At 40.7% G+C, this 7,698-nt stretch overlaps 1 pseudogene; it reads right to left on the reverse strand.

Annotated features, from left to right (window-relative positions):
• Positions 1-1,443: 1,443 nt before the first annotated feature.
• LOC122696647 lies at positions 1,444-7,284 on the reverse strand (annotated as a pseudogene).
• Between the last annotated feature and the right edge of the window lie 414 nt (positions 7,285-7,698).

Raw genomic sequence — 7,698 nt, forward strand, 5'->3', positions numbered from 1 at the left:
GGACTTTTTGTTTCCACACTTAACCTTAATCAATTCAAAGAATTAGTGGTTGTGAATTGTGGTGCTGGAGAAGACTCTTGGGAGTCCCTTGGACAGCAAGAATATAAAACCAGTCAATCCTAAAAGAAATCAACCCTGAATATTCATTGGAAGGACTAATCCTGAAGCTGAAGCTCCAACAGTTTGGCCACCCGATGCAAAGAGCACACTCATTGGGCAGAAGAAGATGAGATGATTGGATGGCATCACTGACTCATTGGACATGTATCTGAGCAAACTCTAGAGATAGTGAAGGGTAGGGAAGCCTGGAGTGCTGTAGTTAATAGAGTTTCAAAGAGTTGAACACAACTTAGTGACCAAACAACAACCACCTTTATTTATTTGAACAAGCTTTGAAAAGTTTGCAAAATATAAATAACATTAGAAAAATATTAGGGCTTCCAAGATGAGTCAGTGAATAAAGAATCTGCCTGAAATGCAGGAGATGCAGAAATATATTATATATAGGATTTTGACATCAGATAGAGGAAGCTATGTACAACTACCAGAAGCTGGACTTACAGAAGAGAAAGCTCAGGATTAGGACCAGAATAGAACCTAATAGAATAAGTCAAATATTTTCAAATATTAAAATTTGCATTAAATGCATGAGGCATTTCTCTAGTATCTTACAGTTCCAAACTAGGTATTGACCAACCACACAGGTGAACAGATAGGTGGCCCTGGTGCTCCTGATGGAAGCTTCCAGGGAGAGGTGATCAATTGCCTTTTTCTTGCAGGCCTCACAGTCCAACCTCCTGGGGATTGTCACATTCCATTGGGAAGTCTGGGATGGCTGCGTGGTCTGCAAGTCAGGCAGTGACAGACACAGAATGTCCGCAGGTTTTGTCTGCCTCTGACTTCCCAGGGTGCGCCTTCTGGACCAGGTTGGGAGGGTTTGGCCTCTGGGGGGAAAAGATTGGCCCAGTGAGAGACATAGCTGATTTCATCTCAGAACATGACATTCTGGATAGTCCATTCAGGGGTCCTGATCCCTCGCTTCCTTTCGAGGTCAATAACTCCTCTGGACTCCATCTCTAAGCCCTTCAAGGATTCACATTACCCAACTTACCTGGGGTCTCAGGACACATGTTAAGGGTCTATAGCTCTACTCTCTAGCCACAAGACCGGCTACATGACTCCCCAAACTTACTGAAGGAATTCAGAATAACGTTGGTTCTCACTGACACGAGCCTGTCTTTGGGCACCAGGAACAGAAATTCAGTCATGTGGGTAGCATGGGGCCTGGATGTGGATGGATGGTCTGCAGCAGTGACCGTGGAGTCTTTCTCAGATAGCAGGAGCTGACATTGTTTCCAAACTTGGAACAACCTACCTGACCTGTGCCTCCTTGGCACCTGAGGCCACCCTGTCTGTGGCTGCCTACCTCCCCAGCTCCTACTCCTAAGTCAGCTGCTCTTAGTAGCACCTGATGTCCTACTCAAGTTTTGTGATCAGCTGCTTGTCAACTGTCAAAAAGTCCTTGATTTCATCTCAGTAATCCCACATTGCCTCCCTGAGATAGTGCATGTGTTCCCAGAGAGCTGGGATCTTGTTCTTCTCTAGGGCATACTTCAGGGAGATGATAATTGGAATAATATCCTCTAGGAAATTGCTCCTTTGAACTTGAGGCAAGCTCCTTCTGCACCTCCTACATGAACACTTTGGCTTGGGACAGGTCCTCCTCCTCCACAAGCTGGTCCTTTTCTGGTTTAGCCCTCAATGCCTGCAGCCTGATCTCCTTCAAATGGAGCACCCAAGCATGTCTGAGAGGAGTTTTCTGTCTTCTGTGTCCACAGGAGGTCACCGTCAGCAAAGAACGCCAGGGTGTAGCTGAAGATTCTGGAAGTGATGCTGAACCCCTGCTCATCAGTGAAATAGTGTTCCAGGAAAGACTTTTAGATTTTCATCTACTTTTCCTTGTCCGTATCCCCTTTCAGGGAGAATACCACTTCTCTCTCTCCACCTGGGGGAACCTATTGAAACTTTTGTGCTTCTCAAAGTTGTTGAAGTGGAAAATGCACACAATGAGGTGCTGGAAAAATATGTTTGGGTTCCTCTTCAGGAGCAATGGGCCAGACAGACCGCCCTGGTGCTGGTGACCTCTGGGTTCAGGTCTACTAGTGTGCTAATGAAACAGAGGAACAGGCAGCACTTTCACTTCACGAAGTCCTCCTGTAGGGGGCGGGTGAACAAAAGTAGTGTCTGCTTCTGGAAGAAAGGATTCAGGTCCTTCAGATGTGTGCGGATGCTGGGGATGTACTTGTTCATCGGGGCTGTGCAGTGGACACAGAGCTCACATGGGATGATGCTGTTGAGGACATTCCTGCCTATGCCCACCTTCTAGCCCCTCTTTCAGGTTCACACGAGGCATGCCCTCTGTGATCAGAGGACAAGCCATCTTCATCTTGGGAAAGCTGTGCTTACAGCACAAGGACCTTGCCAAGAAGAGTGTCCCCATCCTGGTGTGAGAGCTGGAGGTGGGCATAGACAGGAGCTCTCATTGTCCGTCACGGCCAGGATAACACCCTCTAGCCAGGCCTTCTGTAGATGGACACACCAGGATGGGGCCATCAGCAGCACGGTAGAGATTGAAAAGCCTGCTTGCCGACAGATATGGTGATATCAAAACACTGATTATGCAGGACAGGCAGCTTGTCTCTCATACACAACATGGCACAGTGTTTCAAGATATTCACTAAGAACTGGACTGCAGATTTCCTGACGTTGGTCTTCTCATCACTAACGCTGTTCCTCAGCATCATCATGAAATCCTCTTCTGTTGAATTTTTCTGAGCACTCTTTGGTGGCTCTCTACTCCTGAAACTGCAGGAGTGTTATCCAGAAATGCCAAAATGCTGTCCAATGGGGACGTGCCAGAGGACTCTAGGCCATGTGTGAAACTGGACATAGCCTTGCTGTGGACCATTGGGTCCTTGTCTATACAGAGGGCTAGTAAGATTTCCTGGACCAAGAACTTATGCTTCAGGAACTTCTCATGCTCCAGGGGAAGTGGGTCATCAACCTCTTGTTCAGATAGTTCCAGAAGAGCCAAGGCCACATCCAGAGTGAAACCTGGTATGAGATCTTGGCATTTGGTGCTAATTCGTAAAGTCAGGCCATGAAAGAAGCATATTCCACACAAGGATGCTTGTTGAGCAGCTGGCCCAGAGAATGAACCACATAGGTTTCAGTTCAGTTCAGTTCAGTTCAGTTGCTCAGTCATGTCTGACTCTTTGTGATTCTATGGACCATAGCATGCCAGCCTTCCCTGTCCATCATCGAGACTCAGAGCTTGCTCAAACTCATGTCCATCAAGTCAGTGATGCCATCCATCCATGTCATCCTCTGTTGTCCCCTTCTCCTCCTGTCTTCAATCATTCCCGCATCAGGGTCTTTTCCAGTGAGCTAGTTCTTGGCACAGGTGGCCAAAGTATTGGAGTTTCAGCTTCAGCATCAGTCCTTCCAATGAATATTCAGGACTGATTTCCTTTAGGATGGACTGGTTGGATCTCCTTGCAGTCCAAAGGACTCTCAAGAGTCTTCTCCAACACCACAGTTCAAAAGCATCAATTTTTCAGTGCTCAGCCTTCTTTATGGTCCAACTCTCACATCCATACATGACTACTAGAAAAACCATAGCTTTGACTAGATGGACCTTTGTCGGCAATGTAATGTCACTGCTTTTTAATATGCTGTCTACGTTGGTCTAGCTTTTCTTCCAAGGAGTAAGTGTCTTTTAATTTCATGGCTGCAGTCACCATCTGCAGTGATTTTGGAGCCCAAGAAAATAAAGTCTATCATTGTTTCTATTGTTTCCCTATCTATTTGCCATGAAGTGATGGGACCGGATGCCATGATCTTAGTTTTTTGAATGTTGAGCTTTAAACCAGCTTGTTCACTCTCCTCTTTCACTTTCATCAAGAAGCTCTTTAGTTCCTCTTTGATTTCTGCCATAAGGGTGGTGTTATCTGCATATCTGAGATTATTGATATTTCTCCCGGCAATCTTGATTCCAACTTGTCCTTCATCCCAGCCTGGCATTTCGCATGAAGTTCTCTGCATAGAAGTTAAATAAGCAGGGTGACAATATACAGCCTTGACGCACTCCTTTCCCAATTTGAAACCAGTCTGCTGTTCCATGTCCAGTTCTAACTGTTGCTTCTTGACCTGTATACAGATTTATCAAGAGGCAGGTCAGTTGGTCTGGTATTCCCATCTCTTGAAGGATTTTCCACAGTTTACTATGATCCACACAGCCAAAGGCTTTGGTCTAGTTAGTAAAGCAGAAGTAGATGTTTTGCTGGAACTCTTGCTTTTTTGATGATCCAATGGATGTTGGTGCTTTGATTTCTTGTCTCTATGCCTTTTCTAAATCCAGCTTGAACATCTGGACGTTCTTGGTTCACATACTTTCGAAGACTTGCTTGGAGAATTTTGAGCATTACTTTGCTAGTGTGTGAGATGAGTGCAATTTTGATAAGTTTGATATTCAGATTTATTGAACAGCTTGCCACAGATGTGTTGTAGCAGAATTCAAAGGACTAGATGTATATATAGTTTATTTTAGTTCATCTAGAGCTTACAAGCTGGATGACCAGGTTTCTACTGCTGACAACTGGAGGCATGATGGCAAGGGGGCTGTGATGGCAGCCTTTGCCCACTTGTCTCATTAATATTATGTAGAGTATTTGATGGAAAATACATCTGAGAATCTTGTTTCCTTCTCTGTGTAGAGGGGAGCAAAGCAAATACAACCCATGATAGGCCAGTTCTGGTATATATTTTGCTTCATAGAGATTTCCAGCTTGTGTAACATGAAATTCATGAAGAACTGGTTCAAAACTAGCTAATGCAACAAAGACTTTCTACACAATTATGTATACACTCTGGATTCTCTTTTAGGGAGAACTTGGAAAGAAGTCTTGAAAAGCTCTTCAAACATGAGAGGTGGCATTTAGAATTTGACAACGGTCTTCAGAAGAAGAAAAAAAAAATCTCTTCACCTCCTGTGTCTCTTCATCCTCTTCCTCTTTAGTAACGTCATCCATCCTCATTACCTCTTTGCTGCAGGGCTTCCCTCTTCCTTCTCTTCTTTGGGTTGGCCTCAGTGTTCTTTGGTTCCTCTTTTTTCTTTTCTCATCCAAGCTGGGTTGTTGAGGCCACTCCTCTTTAGAATCTGACCATATTTGTCAAACAGCAGTGGGTGGAAAACTTGATTGAATTACCCTGTTTGCTACTTCCAGAACAAGAAGATATAGCCCAGCAGTGTGAAGGCTGAAAAATCCCTGCTGTTAAGCATTGTCATTTTTCTTAACCACCTGATGAATGAAGTGATGAAACATGGCCATCAGCATATGGTGGAAAATTCTGTTCTCCCTGAAGATCCAAATGCTCTTGTTCTAAGGAGATTGGCTTGCCTTTTTGGAAGTCTTTGGTCTTCTGCCCATGTTCAAAAGGTGTTCTGTAGGAGCCATTCCATATGCAGATGGACTTCTGATGTATTTGCAGGGAGGGATGTGCTCTTCCTGTCCTATTCCTCTGCCATCTTGGAAGTTCTTCTGGACTTGTTTTTTCTAAAGTAATCTCTATTATTTTATGTAATAGGGTCACAAGGCAGCCTGCATTCGCTTATCTATTTCTTGTAAGATAGTCAGAAACATGAACTTGTTCTTCCTTCTTTTTAATTAACATTATAATTCTTGGTATAAAGGATAATGCAACTTTCCTGAACCTATTATATTAAACATTCTCATGGTTTTAATCTGTCATTAAAGGATTACATTAGAAGATAGCTGGTAGGAAACACACTGAGGAAAAAAGTTGTTTTTAAGTAAATTCTAGAGACCCTCTGCTGCTGATGTTTGATCCTTGGAATACTGGACTAATATTAGTGTGGAATAAGTTATTCCTGGAATACTTGGAATAACAATTACTGTGGAATACTGCATAGTAATTGTTAAAGCTTATTGAGCATAATCCAAGGATAGTTTTATGCTCTGTAATGACCAAAATGGGAAGGAAATCCACTAAAGAAGGGATATGTGTATATGTATAGTTGATTCACTTTGCTGTACAGCCAAAATTAGCACAACATTGTAGAGCAATTATGCTCCAATTAAAATATATATGTATAAACAGATCACTTTTGATAAATTAATACAATGAAACATAGTTGTTATAAATTTATGAATGAAAAAAGTATTACTTTTATATCCTAGCTTTGTTACTTGCATATTATTTGGAGAAAATAACTATGTTTTTCAAAAATAATGCCAATTTATAAGATAAAGCTAGTTTTTCCTTAAGTCATTACATTATCATAAGATTTATTTCAGAAAAGATACATAAAATGCCTATGGATCATGTGGAGGTGTACAACCCACAATGCCTGGCTCAGATTAAATGTTCTATCAATAGTATGCATGTGCTCACCCACTTAAGTGTCTAGAGATGTTAAGTCATTGGCCCAAATCATATATCTCGTATGTTACACTTTTAACCCATATCAGATAATAAAGTCCTCTTCTGTCTCTGTAGACTGTTTTCCACTATTCTCCACAGGCTTCTGTAATATATGAATTTGAAAATTAGCAATCCTGAAAATGAAATTTAGGCAAGTTCTCTATCTCTTAGCAACAGGGATTTTTCTAGCACCTCAGGTTATTACAGGTTATATAAGAATGATATATAATATTTGTCTCTTACAAAGAATGAAAGTTCTCAGCAGTTTATATACTCTAGTAGTTGCTTGTACTTTCTGCTTGTTTTATTTTTATGATTCTTAAATTATTATTATTGACCAAGCAGGAAGGCAATTATCAAAAGTAGTTGTGTCTTCTTAGAAGGAACACTTTAAAATGCTCCTTTTAAAGAAACAATTGCAATTTTAAATTCTCAGATGACTCATCCATTGTCTCTTTTACTTCTATTTAATAGGGGGAGGAGAGAGGTTTTATTTTTTTCTTCTTAGAGAATTTTTTCAGGATTTTAATTCGTTCAGCATTTCAATTTGTTCAGTATTCCTGTGAACAAAGTGTTGGAGTTGGGATACAAGAAGGTAGAGAAACTATATCAAGTTCCCAGATTATAAACACCACCTATACAATAAAGAAAAAGGAACATTGGTGTTACATTTTATTCATTTTTTATCCCAGGTGGTAATTCTGCATTGCTGTATAATTAAAATTTCCTAATCATAGTTCAGTTATGCAGTTAGTATATTCTTACCATTGCCTTTTTCATCATCAAAAAATGACTGTTCATAAATTTAAAGACTCAAATTTAAAGACTCAATTATCACATGAACAGTAGGAAGAGATAAACTTAATATACAGCTCATCTATTATTATAAGATAGACATTGCTTCTATAATGCAGTGTAAGTCAAACCAACTAATCTTATTTACTAGCAATAGTAACTTGATTTGCATTGTCAGATAAGACACCTACAAACACCAGGTAAAAGACAGTACATATACAAAAAAATGGAATTATAATCTAACATCAAGGGACTCTTCTTTAAAAATATTACTTGGATAATCAAGAGTTTTTGACTTCATCTTTAACATTTCTATTAGTATGAACTTACAAATAGATATATTTCAACAAAATAATTTAAGAAGATAAGACAAATGAAAGAATAAATCAATTAACTATA

The sequence above is a fragment of the Cervus elaphus genome, chromosome 6, assembly GCF_910594005.1.
Source record: "Cervus elaphus chromosome 6, mCerEla1.1, whole genome shotgun sequence".
Classification (NCBI taxonomy): Eukaryota; Metazoa; Chordata; class Mammalia; order Artiodactyla; family Cervidae; genus Cervus; species Cervus elaphus.